At 41.5% G+C, this 23,721-nt stretch overlaps 1 pseudogene; it reads left to right on the forward strand.

The window, feature by feature from the left end:
- LOC134203461 (suppressor of lurcher protein 1-like) overlaps nucleotides 1-17,917 on the forward strand; it is a 38,613-nt pseudogene extending 20,696 nt beyond the window's left edge.
- The last annotated feature ends 5,804 nt before the right edge of the window (nucleotides 17,918-23,721 follow it).

Consider the following 23,721-nt stretch of genomic DNA (forward strand, 5'->3'; position numbering starts at 1 on the left):
AGCATTTTTCTCGATCACCTATTTTGTTGGCATTGCTCACTTCCTACGCTGTTACAACAAAGTTAAACAGACAAGTGTTGGATATTGAAACTCATCGCTCTGTCGTTTCTTGAATTCGTCGTGCCTACAAGGTAGTGATCTGAGTCCATGTTCGGGCATCTAAAGGACCCTACATCTATAACATCAGAGAAATGCCGTTAGCAAGTGGTCAATTTAGATCATTACCGTTGGTAGTGGAAAGGAGGCTTTCCGTACAAAATGACAGGGCGAAAGAATTTTTCTCTTCTGATCTGCACGTTTGCATCCCCGATCACAATCTTTATTTCGGCTCTCATAGAATGCATCTCTCACGTCATCAGGATTATTGTTCGCTGGGGCATAGATGCTTAACGATTTCCGCCGGAAAAACACTGAGATGTAGTTTACATCAAGATAAGGGCTGGCTTTATAATTATTACTGTGGATGTATTATTGTTACAACAAAAGAGAAAAAGAAAAATTTCGAATGCATTTCGAATAAAAATGATTAAAAGCATAGCGAACAGAGGTGAGGGCTCTTAAATCTGATAGCCGATGCTTGAAAGACCGACATAATGGTAACAAAAATGGCACTCATTTACATCTAGTGTTTGACTTAGCAATAGAAAGTTGGAACCATTGCATGAGATTATTTTTGAAAAACGTTCAGCCATACTCCTCCTTAATCCATTATGTATGACTTTAAATAAAACCACCCGTCTTTGATCCCCCAAACAAACATTTTACACATAAATAAATAAACATTGTCACCTGAAACAGATAAGCTGTAAAAATACATCGACCGTACCCAATGACAGAGAACCTTTTTTCTTCGAAACTCCCAAACTGTTGGAAAATCCACACTAAACTATCTCCATTCGCTCGGCCCCTGCCGCCCAGCAGGACGAATCCATTTATGTATTCTGCGAGGATACGTGTCTCGAAGCGAATCCAACTTTTACAGCAATCTCCCATCTCCGTAAGCCCAGTTCTGCACTTCAAATCCCGTGCAAAATACACGTGTGCTGAAGTGCTGCCGCTCGTTCGTCCCTCCGATAGCAAAACGGAACTAAAATTTTCATAATCCTGTTGCTCTGTTTTCGTCCTTTTGTGCACAATTTCTCACACCCACTTACGGAAGTAGTCGGTATCTCAATCGCAACCCCCACAATCCCTTTCAAGTATCAAAAGTGGTAAATATTTGCATTTTGTTCCCCATGCACACGCTGAATCTGATGGAGCAATCTTGCATTCCATGTGGAACGATGCATTCGAATGTGAAGTCAAGTATGGTTGACTGGGTTGGAGCTGGCAGCAGACAGAGATCCCGGGCAGACGAGCTTCCACGCTGCACGTTTGATCGTAAAATAATCCGCAAAGCATAATGGCAGACGTGTCAAATGGAAGTGAAAATGAGTATTCCACTTGGCCAGCTGGGACCGCAGAATGGAGGAGCTGCTGATTGTGGTAGCACTTTGCGACTGGAGTAGGTACTTGAGCAGCTGTGGAGAAAAATCGAAAACGCGAAGAAATTGAAGTGATGTCAAGAAATTATGGCGAACAAACATCTCAGTGTCATATATATTCCTGTTAAGAAAAACATTGGAACTTCTTCGGAATTTCAGTAGGATATTTTTCTGATATTTTCCAGAAAATTCTTTGGAATCTCATCGAGAAATTCTGAAGGCAAAACACATAACTATAGAGCTTCAATCAAATGGTGGCATTTTATGGAATATAACTAACTCGTTGTAGACGAAGAATTCTAAAAATTAAGCATATTGCTATTTGATATTAAATTACTCAGGAAACGATTGGCAACCCTTTTGGCAGTAAACGGAATAAATCCATTATCACGCGATAGAGAGATTGTTATGGCTCATAGAAGAACACTGCTCTGCCTCCGGTAGTAGCGCTAGGATAGTAGAAATCGCAATAATCTCATTACATGATATCTCTTTTTTTTCCGATTGTGCTCGTTTCAGGTGTTCTTCAACTTCGACGGTCGCGATGAAGTAGTGGAAACTCTCTGTGGAGACACCCTCCCGAAGCCAATTCTTTCCAATGGACCACGATTGCTGCTGGAGTTCCGCAGCACCTTCAACAACACCGAGAACAAAGGATTCACAGCGGATTTTATTTTTCTGACAAGTGGGTGGACTTGGTTTCATTTTCCACCGACATGAATAACTCATGAGTTTTGTATTGACCAGATTTTGGTGTTTCCACCGGTCATCAGCCGAGTCCTTCGGAGTGCAACTTCTACTATTTCAAAAACGCCTCCAACCAAGGATGGATCCAGTCGCCCAACTTTCCAGGCGCCTACCCAAGGTTAGCTATCGTTGACTGTTATCTCATTTTTCTATCCAACTTGGTCCCTTCCAAACAAGAAAGCCAATTTTTCATGCATCGAAGCAACCATTGCACTCGATGGTGTCCGCGCCCGTTCATGGCTAACTAGATTTGTCTCCTTCGACAACAAACGACGACGGTCGGTGATGACAGAGAATGGGAAAATATTTTTAACCAAGACCATGCATAACCGCCGCCGTCGGTCGTCGTCGTAATCCGTCGAGAAGCAAAAAAAAAAAACGCCTTCAAAGGCCACCAAGTGTCACTTTCATCCATTTCGTCGATCATCACCGTAATGATTACCGTCATTCTGAAAATCATCATCGGAAGCACACTGCCTCCCACCTTCCCATCTATCGCCATCAAGCGGAAAAGTAGCGAGTGTCATGACAGTCACAAACCCGAAAGAAAAACACAGACCCAACTTCTGATAATTTGTTTTCGTTTTCCCCCCTTCTCTCTCTTTCATGCAACCGGAAAACAACCACCCAACCACCAACGGCAGAAACATTCGCTGCAATTACTATTTCTACGGTGATCCGCTCGATTATGTTCTGATCCGATTCACCTATTTCGACATCGAGGGAATTACACCGTAAGTTTTTTTTCCTTCTTTCCGACGGCGACAATGCACTGTAGTTTAACAGGTGACCAAAAATGATAAATTAGAAGTCGATCATTCGTTTGAAAAGTATTGGAATATAAAAAAAATATATTTACTTACATTTTATTTAATTTGATTGTTGATTAGACAAATTTGGATTCTAATTTATGAGTTTTTTTATTTGTTCAACTATCTCCAATATATGACAATCGAAAATGTGTTCAGTCCTAAGCTACGAAGGAGGTCCTTCGTAGCTTAGTTGGTTAAAGCACCAATCTAGCGTACTGTAGGGTCGTGGGTTCGAGTCCCATCGAAGAGAAAGTGGTTACCTCCAATACATTTTTCAAATCATCATCATCTTCCCCATAATGTACATATTCACATATGAGTTTTCATAACATTGTTAACGAAAATGTGTTATTATTTTAAATTTGAACCATGCTTTCCCTCTTTTATTTTGTTCTTCCGTAGTTTTTGGCTCAAAATACCCACAGTGGGCAATATTTTCAAACCAATTTTCGCATTTTCATGCACATTTTACGGCGGCACCGAACAGGAGGGCTCCAAGTGTGTATATTGTGGTTAATGGGGGTTGGCGAGACGATCCAATCCAGAGTGTAATTTAGATAATGGCCCAGTAAGGATACATGGTCAGCAAAAATAATGACTGGCTGGGCGGCTTGTAATGGCTGCGTCGGAGCCTACTCAGCCTTAAGGGAATGCGGCCATTATGAATTTATGTTTTTTTCTTGTCTTGGGCTGAGTGAAAAAAAAACAAGATGAATAGAGATGTTTTCTTGGAAATTTTCTTTCAAACGGTTATTGGAGTGAGCAAAAGACTGTAATTTACAGTCAAGCTCTGTTCAGATAGACTGCAAATATTTATGGTTCCTGCAACGTGATTGATCAGATTTGATGGAGTTACTCATAGAACCATCTTAAATTATAAAAAAGTATGAAAGACATAAACAAGAAATTTAAATTAGTCATAACGGCGCTGGCCACGTCCGTTCTTACGTCGTTGTAGGGAATGGAAAAGAAGAATAGGAAGTGATCTTTGTAATTAGGGAGGCGTTAATATATGGTAGCTGATGGTATTTATCGAGACCTCCTGTGGCAGCTAGGGTACGAACACGGATTTCCAAATAAACTGATACCGTTGATCAAGGCGACCATGGATCGGGTGATGTGCGTTGTTCAAATTACAGGGGCATTATTGAGTCTACTCGAAACTCGCAAAAGGTCACGGCAAGGTGATGGTCTTTATTCAACATCGTTTTGAGGGTCAATAAGGGAGAAGGGGAGGGTCTATACGAAGGGCAGTGATTGGTACGAGTGCTGCGATTTTCATGACGTCCGTTAAGCTGTGTGGTTTCGCCGACGATTTTAATATTACGGCACGTTACTTTGAGAAGATGGAGGACGCCTGCAACAGACTGAAAAGGAAAGCTAAGTGGATCGGCCTATTCATCAATAAGGTGATTATGGGTTTGATCCCTTCTTTAAAATCGGTCAATGTTTTCAAGGAACATGGAACGTAATAACCCTAGCCCAGCAAGGTAAATTGGCACAACTTGGCAATGAGACACGCCGCATGAAGCTTGAGATCCTGGGACTGAGTGATGGCCATTGGCCAAACTTTGGAGAACACAGAACGCCGTCAGGACAAGTTCTGCTATACTCTGGTTTACGAGGTGAACACGCTCCCCGGCATCGCGGAGTTGGCTTCCTACTGAGCGCTCAGACACACTCTGCGCTTCTGAAGTGGGAACCTATAAGTGAAAGGATAATCATTGCCAGGCTTAGAACACAGGTCCGAAACCTTACTATAATCCAATGTTATGCGCCAACCGATGCTGCCGATCTGCAAGAGAAAGAGAACTTCTACAGTCAACTCAATGCCGTCGTAGATATAATTCCGAAGGGTGATATCAAGATCTGTATGAGTGACTTCAATGCGAAGATCGGATCCGAAACCTCGAATCATGGGCGCATTATGGGACGCCATGGTCTCGGAGAAATGAGCGAAAACGGAGAGCTGTTCGCAGAATTTTGTGGTAATAACGTCATGGTGATCGGGGATCGCTCTTCCCTCATCGACCGGTTCACAAGGTCACGTGGGTCTCCGTGACGGCTTTACAGAAAATCAAATCGACCACATCTGCATCAGCCGAAAATAGATACGGAGCCTTCTTGATGTACGGAATAAACGTAGTGCCGATATCGCGTCTGATCATCACCTCCTCATTGGCGAAATACGCCTACGCATTGCGTGGATTCGTCGGCAGGAGGAAAGAGTTGGACGACGATTCAACACACGCCGACTGGAAGATGCCACGGTGAAACGGTCCTTCGTTGAAGGAAGGTGGTGGTGGTGAAGGTGGAAGGTGGCAGCGTGGAAGACCAATGGAGAATGCCTTCATCGCCACCAGCGAGAACAATCTGGGCGAACTACGCACCCAGAGAAAACAATGGATCACCGATGAGACCTGGAGGAAGATAGAGGAGCGAAGAGAAGCCAAAGCCGCAATAGAGCGATCGAAAACCAGAGGAGCCAAAGTCTTAGCCCGTCAACGATACTCGGCTCTTGAGAAGGAAGTAAAACGCTTATGTCGACGAGACAAGCGAGCGTGGGCAGACTCTCTGGCCGACGAAGGAGAGAGAGAGCCGCCGCAACCGGGGACATTCGCCTCCTCTGCGATATCTCACGACGCTTAAGCGGGGCGAAGATGAATGCAACGATGCCTGTGAAAGACGCGAATGATCAGTTATTGAGCGACCCAACTGACCAGCTGAAACGCTGGTTCGAGCACTTTGAACAACTTTTTCAAGTGCCAGCCAGGCCATCACCACCTCGGCATGATCTGCCTAGGATCCGACGTATAACACGCGTCAATACCGAAGCTCCATCACTGCTAGAGATTCAAACAGCCATCCAAAGCATGAAGTTGAATAAACCCCCAGGGGTCGACCGCATATCAGCCGAGATGTTAAAAACTGACCCATGACATCCGCTCAACTACTGCATCGTTTATTTCGTAATTTCTGGGACACCGCAACCGTCCTGGTCGACTGGTTGCAAGGTATCTTAGTGAAGGTGCCTAAAAGGGTGACCTGACTGTATGCGATAACTGGCGAAGCATTATGTTGCTGTGTACCGTTCTCAAAGTTCTATGCAAAATTATCTTAGCCCGGATTCAGGAGAAGATCGATGCGACTTTCCGGCGACAGCAGGCCAGATTCCGTGCCGGAAGATCCTGTGTGGACCATATTGTCACGTTCCGCATCATTCTGGACCAGGTCAACGAATTCCAAGAGTCCCTTTACTTGGTATTCATTGACTACGAAAAAGCTTTCGACCGTCTCAATCACGAGAATATGTGGGGCGCCCTGAGACGCAAGGGGGTTCCTGAGAAAATCATCGGCCTCATCGAGGCACAGTACAAGGCCTTTACGTGTAGAGTGCTGCACAATGAGGTGTTGTCCGACCCTATCCAGGTCGTAGCTGGTGTGAGGCAAGGATGTATTCTATCACCGTTACTATTCCTCATCGTAATCGATGAGATTCTAGTAGATGCGATTGACCGTGAACCAAACCGCTGGCTGTTATGGCAGCCTATAGCCATGAAGCACCTAAACGACTTCGAATTGGCTGATGACGTTGCACTCCTCGCGCAACGGCGATCTGATCTGCAGTGTAAGCTCAACGACCTTGCCGAGCGCTCCTCTTCGGCAGGCTTAGTCATCAAGGACTTAGGATGTAAGGATGCTTAGGATGTAGGATGTAAACACGGTGACCTCTTTGAGTTTCACAGTAGCCGGGCAACCAGTGGAGAATATTGAAAGCTTCCAATATCTTGGTAGCCAAATGGCGTCAGACGGCGGTACCAAGATCGACGTAGGCGCACGAATCAAGTAAGCAAGGGCTGCCTTTGCGAGTTTTAGAAATATCTGGAAAAACAGGCAGATAAGTGAACGCACCGAAATACGAATTTTCAACTCTAACGTGAAATCTGTGCTGTTATAGCGAAACATGGTGTGTATCAGTGGAGAACACTCAACGCCTGCAGGTGTTCATCAACAGATGCCTGCGGTATCACCTGGTAGGCCGATAGCAACAGAAATTCGGGATCGGAAGTGGGGCTGGGTCGGCCACACTCTACGTAGGGGCGGAAACGAAAACTGTGAACAAGTATTAGACTGAAAGCCAGCTGGACATCGCAGCAGAGGCAGACCCAGAGGCTCCTGGCGGCGAAGCCTCATTAAAGAAATAAAAGACGTCGACCGAAATCTAACCTGGAAACAGGTTAAAGCGATAGCTGGGCAACGCTCAGGATGGAGATCTTTCAAGTCGGCCTTTTGCACCACCGGAGGTGTACAGGATTCATAAGTAAGTAAGTAAGTAAAATGAGCGAATCATACCTGATTCACTTTCTTAAAAGAATCGATTCAGTGGCTCATTTCACTAAATGTTTTTATTCATTAATTAAGAAACGTTCCACACATTGTTCAATGTATTGCTTTATTGAAGTTCCATTTTTAAATGAGTATATTCAACATTGTGCTTTACGAAAAAAAATCATCATTTTTTGTTGTATGGCTATTTTTTTCTCGTTATAAATCTATCCAGTCTTTGAGTATATTCTCCTACATGCTACAGATGTCTAGGATATGCACAACATATGAGTGCTCTCTCTTGCTGCAATCGCAGGATTCGATGAACCTTGGAGTTTACATGCGCTGTCATCAAAATCCTTCCAAATATCAGATGGTTTAACATTATTAGATGCAGATGGTTGCCGGTTGGTATTCGACTTGATTTTTGACGTTTTTGGATTATACTTCGCGAAGTAAATGATTGATAAGCAACTACAAAACTGTCGTCCGCATTAAACCCATGTGATAGGCCTTTGAAATGGAAGACAATGGAATATTTTTCCCAAGCAGATCTAGGATAAAAACCTAAACCAGTAGGGCAATATAGGAACTAAAGAGCTTTCATATCATTAATTCAGCAGCGCCAACTCAAGAACATATAAAAAAATTGCAATTTTCTGCAGCACTGTTAATTTAAAAGAAAGTTCGCACAAAATTCGACCCTGCTTATGTTGATGTTTTCCGATCGGGTTAAAACTGTCAGAGATTTTTTATCTATGTAGAAATAAAAAAATAGGGTTTTCCATTGAGGGAGAGTGGGATAAAATAGTCTTTAAAAAATAAAATGTTAAAAATTCATAAATGTTTCATATGTGAGCTCAAGCAGAATATATATTATTAGGTCTAGAAGATCGGACCCTGCGTTGCTCGGGATCGGCACTTTTGCTTTGTAAATGTCAAATATTGCAGCGTCGCACTTCAGGTCGATTTATGTAAAATCATCTTGAATTTCTTCACAACTCCACAACTTTTAGCATATTATTGATTTTTGAACTATCTCCGTAAAAATCCATGTATTTTTCCACATATAAACACAGCGCCAACTTAACAACAATCAATTAAGGCTGTGAAACATTCCAGCGATTCGTTTAACTTTTAGTTAAAATTTGACAGTTCAATGGTTATTTCTTCATGGTTAAAAATAACCCTGCCCAGGAGCATGATTAGATTTGACAGTTCGGTAGTTAAAATTTGTTCGCGAGAAAATTGGCGCCAAATCCATTTTGTTCCAAATAACTATCAATCTGTCAGAACTCAAATGGGTCGACTTCAGGGTAAAATTTTAACCACGATGGGAAAATAACCATCGAACTGTCAAATTTTAACTAAAAGTTAAACGAACCGTTGGAATGGTTCATAGCCTAAATTATAAGCCTGCATTTTTATTGATTTTTCAGGATCTGGCTGAAACTTGAAATTGTTCCAAGCGTAGTATTTTTATGATTTTTTAACTGTCATCTGGGTGACGTCTTAACGGCAAGAATGATAATTCAAGAACGATGTAAAGCACAGCTCAATGCTTTAACTAGTTTCCATCCATTCGGATGGAATCCTGTCCGGATTCCGGATGGAATCCTGACCGGATTCCGGATGGAATGCTGTACAGATTCCGGAACTCGTTTTCGTCTCTTCCAGAAAAATCAAGCCATCCAGTAATAGATGTGCCAACTTCCGCAGAAGTTATGCAAGAAACGGGTGTGCCCGATGCAAAGACGGGAGATGATCTGTTGAACCCTGTTGCTGGGCATGTCGTTCCAGGGAGCTGATAACCTTTTAACCAGCCGTAGGTGCGTGGAATTGAAGGCCACCCACTAGTTCTCTCAATCCTGACTGACAATTAATCCAACGGTAATCCAGGTTTTAGCGTCAGCCGGAAGAACCAAAGTGGTAAAACGCTGACCTTGGTGACCGACACCAGCCAGATTGTCAGCTGTAACACTCCATAATGTCCCGGGATCCACGCGGATGCTGTCGATTGATGTACATTGACGAGAATGTAATGAATCTAGAATGTCTTTGGTCAGCGGTTCTCAACCTGGGGTACACATGTACCTTCGCTAGCTCCAGGGGGTACCTCGGATAAAAATGCGTAATGGCGGATGTATTACGATTCCAATCAAAACTTATTGATAAAGCTTTGATAATTGTGTTTTTTAAAATTATTTTTAAACTTTGTCTTGTACATGGCAATCAATAAATCATTATTTGCACTCTGTGAAACATGGCTTTCTTCTGAAGATGAAATCAACTTCCACGATTTTAATATTATTCGCCAAGATCGGAATGATCATTATGGTGGCGTTCTTTTGGGGATCAAAAATGCTACTCCTTCTACAGAATTCCCTTTCCGACTGTTCCCGGCTTAGAAATCGTCGCATGCCAAGTAAATGTGAAGAATAAAGATCTTTTGCATAGCTTCAGTGTACATTCCTCCAAATGCCTCTATTAATCGTCGACATTTTTGGAACGCAGTCTCTCCTATCATCTCCAGTATTGATATTGGGTGATATGAACGCACATGGTATTGGATGGGGCGAAACGTATGACGATTATAGAGCGCCTGTTTTCTATGATTTGTGTGACGATTTCAATTTGAATATTTTGAACACTGGTGAAGTAACTCGAATAGGACCAAATGGTCAACAAAGCCGTATTGATCTGTCTTTATGTTCAAATTCACTATCATTAGATTGCACGTGGAAGGTAATTCAAGATCCCTATGGTAGTGACCATATGCCGATAGTCACCACAATTAAGAGTGGCTATCAACAATCTGAGCCAGTTAATGTTCCTTTCGATTTCACGAAGAACATTGACTGGCAAACATTTGCATCGGCGGTATTGGTATTGACTCAACTGATACTCTTCCACCTTTGGATGAATATCGATTCCTTATTGAGTTGATTCAAAAAAGCGCACTAGAAGCTCAGAAACGACGCGTTCCAAGTACATCTGTCATCAGAAGACCAGCCACTCCTGGATGGGATGATGAATGTACTAAGTTGTATTCTGAGAAATCTGATGCCTTCAAGGCCTTCCGTAAACACGGAAGGTCAGAGCTTTTTGAAAAGTATTTGAGGCTCGAAAGAAAACTCAAAAATCTTCTCAAGGCAAAAAAACGTAGCTACTGGCGACGTTTTGTCGAGGGACTATCACGAGAAACCTCAATGACAACACTTTGGAAAACGGCTCGCAACATGCGGAACCGCATTTCCAACAATGAGAGTGAAGAATACTCCAGTCGATGGATATTCAACTTCGCAAAAAGGTCTGCCCAGATTCCGTACCAGCAGAACCGCTATTTCGAGAATCAGTCACTGATCCCGGTTATTTGGGTGGACCATTCTCAATGCTGGAACTTTCTATGTCTCTTCTTTCATCGAATAACTCTGCTCCGGGATGCGATAACATCAAATTCAATCTTCTTAAAAACCTCCCAGATATCGCAAAAGACGATTACTTGACCTGTACAACTGTTTCATGGAGTACAACATTGTGCCACCTGAATGGCGACAGGTCAAAATAATAGCTATTCAAAAGCCTGGGAAACCAGCGTCGAATCACAATTCATACCGTCCGATTGCCATGCTATCATGCATGAGAAAGTTATTAGAGAAAATGATCCTTTCAAGAGTCGACCATTGGGTCGAACAAAATGCATTACTCTCAAATACTCAGTTTGGTTTTCGAAAAGGTAAAGGAACAAACGATTGTCTAGCGTTGCTCTTTTCAGATATTCAGCTGGCCTTTGCACACAAGGAGAAATTGGGTTCAGTATTCTCGGATATTAAGGGCGCTTTTGATTCAGTTGCCATTAAAGTACTGTCAGACAATCTGCACAGTAATGGATTACCCGTTATTTGGAATAATTTCTTGTACAATTTGTTGTCAGAAAACGAATAAACTTCACACTCGGCACTCTGACAGCTTCCAGAACTAGCTACATGGGCCTTCCCCAAGGTTCGTGTTTAAGTCCCTTGCTTTATAACTTCTTTAAAGATATTGACAATTGTTTGGAAGGACAATGCACGCTCAGACAACTTGCAGATGATGCCGTGGTCTCTCTAAGAGGTCCATGTGCAGCTGTCTTGCAAGGACCATTGCAAAGTACCCTAGATAATCTGACTGGTTGGACCAGACATCTAGGGATCGAGGTTTCACCGCAAAAAAAACTCAGTTGGTTGTGTTTACTAGGAAGCGGTACCCAGCTCAACTGAAACTAAAACTGTTGAATGATGACATTAACCAATCTTTATCTTCTAAATACCTTGGGGTCGTGTTTGATTCTAAATGCACATGGAAGCTCCATTTTGAGTATTTGATACAAAAATGCAGGAAAAGGATCCATTTTCCACTTTCTATCTCCAGAACATGGAGGGGTGCTCACCCGGAAAACCTCATCAAACTCTATAGTACCTCTCTCTGTTTTAGAGTATGGCTCTTTCTGCTTCCTCTCAGCAGCTGATTGCCACCTGATCAAATTGGATCGAATTCAGTATCGTTGTTTGCGTATAGCCCTTGGCTGCATGCATTCAACGCATAACATGAGCCTGGAGGTGCTTGCTGGAGTCACTCCTTTGAAGCACCGTTACTGGGAACTCTCACTTAGAATACTCATCAAATGTGGAACAAGTAACACACTTGTCTTAGATAACTTCGATAAAATTTTTGAACTGCCTTGTCGTTCAAGATTCCTTAGAGTCTATCTCAACTACATTTCTTCAAATCTTTGTCTTCCGTGTCAACTCGAGTTCACTTCATCAACGACAGTTCCTCCATTGAATACGATCTGTCCATGAAACATGCTATTCAAGGAATACCAGATCATCTTCGACAAATATCTATTCCCTCCCTTTTTCAGAAAAATATGAACATGTCAATTGCAACATCAAATATTTCACTGATGGTTCTCGCATTAACGGATCCACTGGATTCGGTGTTTTCAATGTAACTTCAACCACCTTCCGGAAACTTCAGGAACCGTGTTCGGTTTATGTTGCTGAGCTGGCAGCAATTAACTTCGCTTTGGGGATAATTTCCAATCAGCCCGTAGACCATTATTTCATCTTCTCGGATAGTCTTAGTTCTATCGAGGCACTCCGGTCGATGAAACCTGTTAGCACGCATCTTACTTTCTTACAAACATAAGAGAGCAGATGCGTGTTTTGGTCGAAAGATCATTCAAGATTACCTTTGTTTGGGTCCCATCTCACTGCTCAATCTATGGCAATGAGAAGGCAGACTCGCTGGCAAAGGTGGGCGCACAGGAAGGTGAAGTTTATGATAGACAATACTCGAGCAACGAGTTTTTCCGATTAGTCCGTCAAAGTACTCTTCAAAGTTGGCAAAGAAATTGGACACACAACGAACTTGGACGGTGGCTATTTTCTATAGTTCCAAAAGTTTCCGGGCGAGCGTGGTTCAGAGGTGGGGCTTATGTCGAGGCTTCATTCGCACGATGTCAAGGCTTATGTCCAATCACTATTCACTAAACGCACATCTGTACAGAATAAACCTTGTCGATAGCAACTTATGTAGGTGCGGAGCCGATTATGATGACATCGATCGATCAATTATTGGATACCCTTGTGGCCCGAGGTAAACAACCCTTCAGGGAAGTTCGCGGTGTTTTGGGAGATCGTGATGTTGTCTATATGCGGGCCATTGATAGTTTTCTTTGAGCTTCTAACATAAAAATCTAACATTTTGTTTTTTTCTTCCTTTAAAGTTTTTTTATCTGTCTCTGCTTTTTGTTCCGTAGAGCTCCATAGCTCTTGCCATCCGGAAGATGCTCCCAGTCGAACCATTCCTCGAGCACGACGACACGCCACATCGTCACTGACGCCAAATGCCCGGATGAGAAGCTGAAATTTCCTGATCCCAAATCCTAAGCCCCGTCCATCCTTAAACATTGTAAACTAACCTCGAGTCACCACGAGTACGCTGGCTTCTACCCCCTTCTTACTAACCGTATAATAAAATGATATTGATTGTATATATCAAAAAGAACAATGGCTCCGTAAAGTGTTATACACGCCTGAGCCTACCAAATAAACGAAATTGGAAAAAAATCAATAAATCAAACAAAATAAACTGAATTCAGCTCTTCACAACGAGCGCAGTGTTTAAAGGCTGTGAGACAAAAATCAAAAGGACAAAACATCCAACGAAACAAATTTAAAAAAATTTCATTACAATACTAGGGTTTTTAGTACCGTCCCTTTTTGGCGAGTCCCGGTACTACGGTACTGAACCCCTCAGTACCGGGAGTACCGGGAAAATACCGGTACTGGAAGATTTTTTTTTCGAAAATCATTAAAATCAATAAAAAGTCAGGATTTAATGGTAACGATTCAACCTTTATTCATTGCTTTGTATGTATTCAACACTTGTCTTGGGGCTTGTCCTTTTCCTTGAAATATGCTTTCAAAACGCTCAGCATATTCAATGTTTCGTCAGACATACGGGATCGTATTTTACTAGCGAAGCTTCCAGAAACAGAGAAAGCTCTTCCTGAGTCTACAGAAGTAAGGCTAACTATTGTCAAAGAATCATGAAGCATTGACAAATATTTTCCTTAAAGCTTTTTCCGAGTCGTTGTAAGTTAACTCTTGTCTTATCTCTTATACTCTTGTCTTGTCTTGTCTAATCTTTACGAATCCTGGTGCAGTAATCGAACTTACAGGAACACTCTTGCCTCAAGCAGGGACGATTTGGAAAAATACTGATGAAGTGGGACGATTTTTTTTTTGGATGTGACGATGTCGTTGCAGTTTGATTGTCTTGAGGTACGTCATCGGACGCCTGACGTTTGTCTTAATTGATTGTTGCTGTCGTCACTGGCGAAACATCTTTTGCTGGCAAGGATAGGGCACTAAATGTCAACGAAGGAAAAATGAGTACGTTTTGACAGATAGGTAGCCAACATGTTTGGGGACGATAACAAAGGGAACCGCAGCGACAATCGTCCTCTACAGCTTATTAACTCTATTGTCAAGTGTTTGAAATTTTAGTAAAAAAAATAATATTTTTCTTACTAGCTGCTGCATTCAAAAAATGTGGTTTTAACCATCGGAAGTTTTAACCAAAACTTTTTCCTTAGTACCGAAAATACCGGTACTTTCATTAAGCCAGTACCGGTATTTCGGTACCGAAAATTGGTCGGTACTCCCGGGAATTCCGGTACCGGTACTCCCGGTACTAAAACCCTATACAATACCTGATCAAAACAAAATGTTGAATAATATGCCAAGATGCTGCTGAACTAAAATCTAATGTGCAAAGGTTTGGAAGCCTCCATTTAAGAGGCATGAAGGCCTTTTATTCGAAAAGCTTAGTTGCTTCGTTGCAAGACGATTGGAAGCATCCTTCTACGTCTCTCGGAAGCCTCTTTCCAAGCAGCTCGGATTCTCCCCTTCAAAAGGCTCGGGGAACTCAGTTAAACAAGCCAGGAAGACTTTTTTTCAAGAGGCTCGAGATCTTCTTTCAAGAGGTTGTCAATCGGGGAGACCCACCAATCAGCATGAGACAAAATCATGAAATCACCATTAAGGGGAGGTTCCGGTAATTTTGACCCAAATTTTGGGTTTATTTTTCACAAAAATGATAAGAGTTAGAAATCTGATTTTTCTTTTGCTGAAGGTCAATTAAGTCATGCTCTATAATCTCATTTTTGTTTCAAACGTGGAAATATTAAATGGCAGCTAATGTGGCCGCTTCCGGCGACACCTCTGCAAAACTGCGTTAGTTCCAGAGATCGCAAAAATGCAGACTTTTCAAACGATGGAGTATAAGCATATAGCCTGCAGAATGAAATCTAATCTAATCTAATCTCATACATGCGTAGCCAATACTTGAAAGCATCCTGGAAAATGACGGTTTCTGATTTCCGTCATTTTTCTTATCATATGGCCAGGCCAACTACGCAGTATGTACCGCAGAGATGACTCCTAGATATTGAGCGACTTTCACCACTGCACAATAAAGCTTCTCCGAAGAGCGAGAGTGATAATCAGGTACATAGAAAGATTTAGTACAGTGCGATCGAACTCCTCTGTTATCACACTGCCCAGACGAGTGGACTTCATTTCATTATTGTACCGAGAGGGTAACCGTCATTTAGGTAGGATGGAATATATGTGTTGGGAGGACTGTGTAGCAGACGTAACCCTCGTAAGCCTACCTCCAAGAAGCTCCGAAGCCTTTTTTTTAGAGGACCGGATGCCTTCTATTAAGAGGGCCGGAAACCTTTTTTCAAAAGGCACGGAAGCCTCCTTTTGAACTTTTTGAGCAGCACGGAAACCTTCTTTCAAGTGTCTCGGAAGCCACCTTTCAAGATTCTCGTAAGCCTCTTTTAAAGAAGCTCGTAATCCTCCTCTCAAAAGGCTCGAAAGTCTCCTTTGAAGAGGCTCGTAAGCCTTCTTTCAAGAGGCTCGTAATCCTCCGTTTAAGAGGCTCAAAAGGCACCTTTCAAGAGCCTCGAAAGCCTTCCTTCAAGAGAGTCGGAATCCTTCCGATGTTCATGGTTCCTATATTCCGTGTTTAGCAACTCAGCCAACCGACCTACGAAGAGCCTCCGTATTGTCTCCTCTCTTGAAGCGTCTTGCGATGGAGTGATTTATATTGGCTATGGAGGATTGCCAGCTCCTCGCTCCATACCAGTGGATCTTGGCCATTGGGGGAGACGCGTAATCCGGTTACCTTCAATAAGGAGAGAGAATCTATAACTTCCGGTAATGGAAGCGACGAAGGAAGCAGCCTTGAGGCATATATCAGCCAGAACGCGATGGCGAACTGGCAAGATACCTGTCTCGGCGCATGCAGACTCGGTAGATATGGAGGGTATTGTTTATTGTTTATTGTTTATTGTTTATTGTTTATTGTTTATTGTTTATTGTTTATTGTTTATTGTTTATTGTTTATTGTTTATTGTTTATTGTTTGTTGTTTATTGTTTATTGTTTATTGTTTATTGTTTATTGTTTATTGTTTATTGTTTATTGTTTATTGTTTATTGTTTATTGTTTATTGTTTATTGTTTATTGTTTATTGTTTATTGTTTATTGTTTATTGTTTATTGTTTATTGTTTATTGTTTATTGTTTATTGTTTATTGTTTATTGTTTATTGTTTATTGTTTTTTGTTTTTTGTTTATTGTTTATTGTTTATTGTTTATTGTTTATTGTTTATTGTTTATTGTTTATTGTTTATTGTTTATTGTTTATTGTTTATTATTTATTGTTTATTGTTTATTGTTTATTGTTTATTGTTTATTGTTTATTGTTTATTGTTTATTGTTTATTGTTTATTGTTTATTGTTTATTGTTTATTGTTTATTGTTTATTGTTTATTGTTTATTGTTTATTGTTTATTGTTTATTGTTTATTGTTTATTGTTTATTGTTTATTGTTTATTGTTTATTGTTTATTGTTTATTGTTTATTGTTTATTGTTTATTGTTTATTGTTTATTGTTTATTGTTTATTGTTTATTTATTTATTTATTGTTTATTGTTTATTGTTTATTGTTTATTGTTTATTGTTTATTGTTTATTGTTTATTGTTTATTGTTTATTGTTTATTGTTTATTGTTTATTGTTTATTGTTTATTGTTTATTGTTTATTGTTTATTGGTTTCTACCGAATTCGAAGTAATCAGCCTTTTAACAAACAAAAATAATAATCGACCTTTCCAGAGCGTAAAACCACAAATCACTGCTACTGCTAAATATCATCAGACAGAATAGGAACTAAATTCTTTAGCAAATATTTCTCACCCACTAAATTTTCAACCATCTCCTATTAGCAACAAACTAACCAACGAGCTAATAATTCACAATGTTCTCATATTGGATAAATCACTCGACTCGTCTGTTTTTCCAATGCACTTCTCCCACTAATCTGCCACATTGTCTTTCTCTTCTCCCGCAGCTGCGACGAAGACTCCGCCAGCGATTATGTGGAATTTTCTAATTTTAACACCCGCGATCGAAAGTACCCCTTCTACTGTGGTACGCGGCGGGATCTGATCACCCGCTCGGACGGGCGATTCTTCCGCATCAGCATGGTGTCCAACGATCGGTTGGACGGGACCGGGTTCAGGGCGCTGTACGCGTTCGAGAGCACCCTGAACATGATGGGCCCGGGCAGCGGGGCCATCGGCAGCGGCGGCCTCTACGGCGTGGGAGTGGTCGGGGCGGCCGGGGTTCCCTTCATTCCCGGCCACTACCAGGTGGCGACGTCCACGACGACGGAACGCAATGTCGCGGCGTCGGTGGCGAAGGTCACCAGCGGGAAGCGTGGCGCTGGGATGCTCGCCGCCAGCTGCAGCGCCCGGTTAGGTAAGTGGTTAGTCGCGCAATCCAATTGGTCTCGCCATTAATTTTGCACGCTTCTATAAATTTGTTGTCTTATCTGAAAATAAATACGTAGGTTGTGGAAATTCTGCAGCACCGCATCGGTGATAAATAAAGAATGTCGCAGCGGGTCGCACATTCTCGAGAAGGTGCAGGCTCGAAGCAACCGTAAAGTGGATGGAAACCGCACCACCGGTGTTGTCTCGAGTTCAATTTGCAATGGGTTGGCGCGAAAAAAAATGTGCCTAAAAAGAAATTTCGAAACAGTTACTAGAAGCGTTTTGGAGTTACTCAGAGCACAATGTATATTTCGTTAATCTTACGATCTTAATAGAAAAGCTCAAAAACTAATATATGGTTTGATTATAGCATATGTTAAAGAAAGGATACATTTAGGATAAAATAACAGAGTTCGTGTTAATAATTTTGTATTTAGCGAACACCAATCATTAAAGAAGAGCATGTAAATGTAACTGAGTTTTCTCCGTGTTTAAAGTTAAATATTCATTATGTTTGCCTTTCTATTTGGCAAACGGCTCACATTACCAACAATTACCAACTATTTTTTGGCGGAAGAAAAAAATATCGGATTTCATTAATACGGTTCAGCCCACAGTGCACGGTAAACAACGCTGGATTTTCCTCTTCTCCCTCGGTTGCAAAAGCGCGAAGCTCACTCTTGGCCCGACTGGGACACAGTGTGAGTGCACATACTCTGCTCGAAATTGAAACAAATTTAGCCCGCGAATGCGATTACAAGCGTCGCATAAATTTAAATGGGCCGACATAAAACACGGCAGAAGCTACCGAAGGCGACTGGCGACCGACGACAGCTATACGTCGTCGGTCGGTATGATATCATGGGGAATGGCGGGGTGGGAGTGCTAAGAAAGCGCCCCGACACTTACGATAAAAGCAAAAATTCGATTTCGGACTACGTATGTCGGCGACGACGTTTTACGAAGCTGCCTAACCAAAGGCGCTGCAAAAGTGGGACATATTTTTAGAATCTAAGCTTGGCACCCACCTTGATATATAATTGATTAAGTATGGGGAAGCATGGTAGCTGAAAAGTTTTATTTGCGTTTATATCAAACCGGAATTTTTAATTGAAATTTATTTTAGAGATTTTTAGTGGAATGTTTTCACTTGTCATAAAAGAAGCAAAGGTCAATCAGGACGTGTTTTCTGAGCTTGACAGATTTTTCCATCTTGCTCAGAGCGAAGATTTTTAATCAAGATTTTGGAAGAATTATCATTGGATTTCCTGCTAAGAACGTTTTGGCTGTTGGCAATGGATTTGGCTGGACGGAAGAAAAAGCTTTTGCTTAAGAATAAGAAGGTTGCGCTGACTTCAAAGTGATTATGCTTACTGTTGCAATTATTAAAAACCTAAAAACCGATATTTTGAAAATTACACCAAACCTTTTGCTCAGCTGTTATAATCCCATGTGCTTTCCAAATAAAGTAATAGTTGAACAGAATATATTTATGAATTAAATGTTTATTAATGATGTATCGATTTTTCTGAATTCTGTAAAAGCTAAGTACCGTAGTCCGTGGGAACATTGATCGTCGGTTATCATTGATCAGTGTAATTAATTTCAAGTACTTATTGTGAGTTATATATTTTAATCTTGACTACATTTGCTGCTGAATTATATAACCTTCAGATGAATTTTTGATGAAGTTGAGAGTGTTGTGTACTGATTTCTTAAGTTAAAAAATGATACGTTTGAAGTTTAGTCGTTTGACTGTTTGTGTCAACCTACTCTGTTCATTTACTAATGCATTAGGTAGTTCAGGATGTTTGTGTTCTCTACACAAATGCATGTAGCTGGATTTATCAGCGGAAATGGTCATTTGAGTTTGAACTGACCCCAACATTGTAGCTGTTCTCTGAAGCTTTTTTCGCGTTTCGTTCGGAAGCTTATCGAATACAAGCACTAAAATATCTACGGCGTATGCTTAAATTTATACTCTTTTGGAAATTTTGTTGAAGACGGTTTCCATCAACGCCATAAACAAAGTAACAGAAAGAATCGATTGTGGTACGCCAGTATCCGCTCTGTTGGGAAACCTTTGATGAATGTAAGCATTTTACCTCTAATGCCCCAACTTATAGGTTTAGATACAATTTGTGTCATGTTTGCCCTATCATAAGCCTTTTGCAGATCTAGTGTGAGAGTTTCACAGTGCTCTCCATTGTCGAAAGGTTCCCGAATTTCTTTTTTGAAGGTTGCCACGGACGTATCTACTCCTCGTTCATTACGAAATGCGAGTTTGTGTTGGCCCAGAAGTTGGTTGGCTTCGATGGAGTGTAATCTTCTATTGACCATACGTTCTATCGTCTTTCTCATACAGCTCAGCAAAGTTATAGACCGTGGCTTACCTATTGTGACGAAGTCGACTTGTCGTCACTGGAGTTTCCGGTGCAAGAGCTACTTATTTCTCCGAGTGAGGAGACGTTTTTCGCAGATGCACGCCGGCTTTGTGATTCCTCGAAACTACTTGTTTCTCCTGTTAGGGAGAGACCTTTTCGATCCAAGGAATCGGGTTGTGACGACCTCGCTGGACTGTCACGGATTTTCTGGGTGCAGGAGCTACTTCTTTCTCCGGTTAGGGAGATGTCCTTCGCAAATGCACACCGCGAGGTTACTTTTCCAAGGGACTACTTGTTACTCCTGTTACAGAGCAACTTGTTTCGATCCAAGGAATTAAACCAAAAAGTCCTTTTTGGTACCACTTGTTTCTCCTTTACAGAGAGAGGTTTTCGAGTCAAGCAGGGAAGTTGAAGACCGGAGTTTCGAATTCTAATTAAAGAATCAGGAGTAAAACATCGAACTTAACTTTATTGAGACATTCACGGGGTAAGGATCTTACTTCTACATGATATGCTAGTGATTTACAATTTAGGAAATATTTGGGTCACATTTTTGCTCTCTTTTGGGCATTAGTGATTAATTTACAACATATTTTCTATTTCACTCATTATAACTATTTCTCAATGTGTGGTGATCTTCTACGTTGCGCCTAATGTAACTCTTGAATGTGTGGTGATCTACCACTTGTATAATAGTATTGAGCTTATTAACTAACGCCCATCCAGATCTGGTTATTATCCTTGATCGTTTCTATTTCGCTTCCTCTTGCGGCCAGATCGGGAAGGGCTTACAATTTAAGGCGCAGCTTATCTTCTACGATAGCATAACATTAGTTTCTAGGATTGGGAAACATTTGTATCGTTCCTACTAAAGGACTGCATTCTGGCAGGACGAAAGAGAAAGGAAAAGTGATTATTGCCACATGCGCCTACGCGTGGGCGTGTTTATTGCCTAATCTGTGTATGATATTCGTTCCTAGCTGTCCTTATGTAAATTGGTTGTGCCTTTTTCTGCTTTACTTATCGCTTAGATATTCTGAATATGACATCAAAATCGGTATGGCTTAGACCAACGCGTTGCAGTGCTGGGTGCAACAGCGTGATTGTTTTTTAGGACAAACTATTTTTGTTCTCGCAGCGACACCTATCTTTTTCGAATCCTTGCCAGATTTCATCTTCAGAGATATCCGATGCCACGGCTTCAAAGAGTTGACTAACTGTTCTGCAACTACGATGGTTCCTCTTACAGTTCCATTTATTTTCAACACTGTACTGGTTTGGCTACGATATCCACAAAAACTGTTCACCTTCTTCCATAGCTCGTTTAAGGTTGTTTGTGATTTGAAGCTAGAAACGAACCCGAGCAACACAAGCCAGACTAAAAAAGGGTGCAGCAACTTGATTGTGACGAAATCTAGTCGCATATCCGTTGCAGTAATCTATGTGGGACATATGTGTTGCTAGGGAAAACGTCTCACGATTTCTTTGCCTCTTGAACAACTTCCTAGACTCATTGCGAGCCTACTGAAACCTTTGAAATGTTACTTTTTTTCGTGCACAGAAAATAGTTTTGAAAATTCAACGACGTGTAAAACTGTAGCTGATCCAAACACACGAATTAGGATTCGATATTCAATTGAATTTGACTGAATTTTAAAAGCAAGCACAGTTTAAATTTATTTCGATATAAACGAACAGTAAGATCGATTGAATAATGCGCTCATTTGCATGCTCCAAATATGTGCATGGAAACAGTGACGGGAAATGTCATTTCAATGCCATGAGACTAATTTGCTAATAACTTTTTTCACAGGTCATTAACAATTTATTATGGTTTACATGTAAACATGTAGCTATCAAAGGACCCGAAAACTTTTTCTAACAGATAATTTCTCTAAGCATGATATTGCCGACATGAGAGCCGAATTAGTTTCAAATGACATTAATGTCATGACATTCCGTGTTTTTTTTTAATCTTGCTCTCATGGCTCACACTTTGTATTTAGAACAATGATCTGTTCGACAAAGTTCTAGGACCCTTTAAATACTTTATGTCAATCAAAAAATCCGAACTGTAAATGACTTTTGGAAAAAGTCATTAGAAAAATAGTAATAGCAATACCATGACATTTTTTTTTTTTGACATTTCCCATCACTGTATGGAAATACATTCAAAAACACAACATATTTTTATCTGTGTGGGTATTCATAAGCAAGTCGCTTTGAGCTTGAGCTTCTTTCGTTTATTTTTGATAGCTTTGTAGACGTCACTGTTCCACCAAGGATACCGCGTTCAGCTGCGTAAATGATGTGATTGCCCTAATCTTCTGACGAAACATAGTGATCACGGGGGATGCGTTCTAACAGGATAGACGCGGATTATGAGCATTGAAGTTGCCCACATACTGAGGCGTATGTTACACCGAAAGGGTTACTGACACGGGCCCAATTCATTCAGTTAATTTTTTTAGTCTACATCTAAACAGATAACACTGAATCAACAATTTGACGCCACAATGCACGGTTCGTGGCCACATCTCTCCAACCTCGAATACGCCCCACGCTCGCCAAGTCGTTTTGCACCTGGTCTGCCCACCTCGCTCGCTGCGCTCCACGCCGTCTCATACCTGCCGGATCCACAGATGATGCGCCTTCGTATTTCACGACTAACATTGGCAAGGATCCAAGGTAGACGAATTCCTCGACCACTTCGAAGATATCCCCGTCTATCGTAACACTGCTTCCCAGGCGGGCCCTGTCGCGCTCGGTTCCGCACACAAGCATGTACTTAGTCTTTGACGCATTCACCATTAGTCCAACTTTTGTTGCTTCACGTTCCAGGCGGATGTACAGTTCTGCCACCTTTGCAAATGTGCGGCCGACAATGTCTATGTCATCCTTGAAACAAATAAATTGACTGGATCTGTTGAAAATCGTACCCCGGCTGTTACACCCGGCTCTCCGCATGACACCTTCCAGCGCAATGTTGAACAACAAGCACGAAAGTCCATCACCTTGTCTTAGTCCCCGGCGCGATTCGAACGAACTTGAGTGTTCGCCTGAAATCTTCACATAGTTTTGCACACCATCCACCGTTGCTTTGATCAGTCTGGTAAGCTTCCCAGGGAAGCTGTTCTCGTCCATAATTTTCCATAGCTCTACGCGGTCTATACTGTCGTATGCGGCCTTGAAATCAATGAACAGATGGTGCGTTGGGACCTGGTATTCACAGCATTTTTGAAGGATTTGCTGTACAGTAAAGATCTGATCGGTTGTCGAGCAGCCATCAACGAAGCCGGCTTGATAACTTCCCACGAACTCATTCACTAATGGTTACAGATGTCGGAAGATGAGACAAGGGCCCAAGTCGGAGACACGGGCCCAAGTCAACCCCATTTTACGACCAAGAGTACTTGTCATAAGACGAGTTTGTACAATCCCATTGAATTCCACCACTTAATTGTATCTTGACAGATACGTATTTCGACCTCAACAGTAATGCTGTCTTCAGTGTCTTGTACTTCACTCGACTACGAGATACTGAAGACGGACTAGTGTTATGACAAGTGAAGACA

This window comes from Armigeres subalbatus, unplaced genomic scaffold, assembly GCF_024139115.2.
Source record: "Armigeres subalbatus isolate Guangzhou_Male unplaced genomic scaffold, GZ_Asu_2 Contig1860, whole genome shotgun sequence".
Lineage (NCBI taxonomy): Eukaryota > Metazoa > Arthropoda > Insecta > Diptera > Culicidae > Armigeres > Armigeres subalbatus.